Here is a 1,230-nt window from a genome sequence, read left to right as displayed (position 1 = left end):
AATTTATTACCGACATTTTTACAATCGCCAGCACATTGTGATAATAAAAAGCAGAAGACAGGGCACCTGGGTGGCTCAGATGGTTAAGCGTCTGCCTTCGGCTCGGGTCATGATCCCAGGGTCCTGGGATCGAGTCCCGCATGGGGCTCCCTGCTCTTTGGGAGCCTGCTTCTCCCTCTGCCTCTCTCTCTCTGTCTCTCATGAATAAATAAACAAAATCTTAAAAAAAAAAAAAAAGCAGAAGACATTTAGTTGGTTTATTATTGCTTTAAAATTCTCTACACTTGCTTGCTTGCTTTGGGAGCATTATACTAAAATTGGAACGATACAGAGAAAATTAACATGGCCATTGAGCAAGGATGACACTCAAATTCGTGAAGTATTCCATATTTTAAAAAAATAATAAAATAAAATTGTCTACACACAGTGCACCCCCTTTTGTCTGAACCTGGGGCAGAACACTGGCTTATGCATCAAACAAAGGGTAAGATCTTGTGTCAGAGAGAACCTAGGAAGCATGTATTGGGGTGGATTCTAGGTATATCTGTTTAAAAAGAATAAAACAGGGGCATTTGACTGGCTCAGTCAGAAGAGCATGCAACTCTTGATCTCAGGGTCGTGAGTTCGAGCCCCACATTGGGTGTAGAGATTACTTAAGTAATCTTAAGTTTTTTTTAAGTAAAAACTTAAAAAAAAAAAAATATATATAAAGGCTAGTAAGGGCCAAGTATATTTATATAGTTTCATTCATTCAGGATTTCAGATTTTAGTGTTAGCTTGAGCACCTGATATTGGATCTGAATGTGCTTATTTGGCTAACTGAAGCCTGGATTCAGTACTGGCCAAGACATTCTAGTTGAGATGCCAGATGTATCCTGGCATACTGTTTTACAGGGGTCAGCAAACTAAGGATTGTGGGGCCCCATCTATTCTTCTAAATCAAGTTTTCTGGGAAGATACTATGCTCATTTATTTATGTATTGTCTATGGCTGCTTTCATGCTACAATGGCAGAACTGAGTCGTTGCGACCGAGACCATATGGCTCTCAAAGCCTAAAATATTTATTATCTGGTCCTTTATAGGAAAAGGCTTATGGGCTCCTGCTGTAGAGGAAAGAAGTCTACAGGTTTAGGGAGATGGGGATGTTGGTATGGATTTTGTTGACATGTCAAAATACTTACAACTCACAAAGGAAGTTAACAAACTGTTACATAAATGATATTCTATCT

General features: G+C 39.1%; 1 non-coding gene across 1 annotated transcript; it reads left to right on the top strand.

The window, feature by feature from the left end:
• Positions 1–289: 289 nt before the first annotated feature.
• LOC118524010 (U6 spliceosomal RNA) lies at positions 290–394 on the top strand. Its single transcript, XR_004911382.1, has one exon. It is a non-coding gene; the product is annotated as a U6 spliceosomal RNA (small nuclear RNA).
• The last annotated feature ends 836 nt before the right edge of the window (positions 395–1,230 follow it).

Source organism: Halichoerus grypus, chromosome 4 (genome assembly GCF_964656455.1).
Source record: "Halichoerus grypus chromosome 4, mHalGry1.hap1.1, whole genome shotgun sequence".
Classification (NCBI taxonomy): domain Eukaryota; kingdom Metazoa; phylum Chordata; class Mammalia; order Carnivora; family Phocidae; genus Halichoerus; species Halichoerus grypus.
Note: the sequence above shows the minus strand (reverse complement) of the source record. Positions and strands in the feature narration are given on the sequence as shown.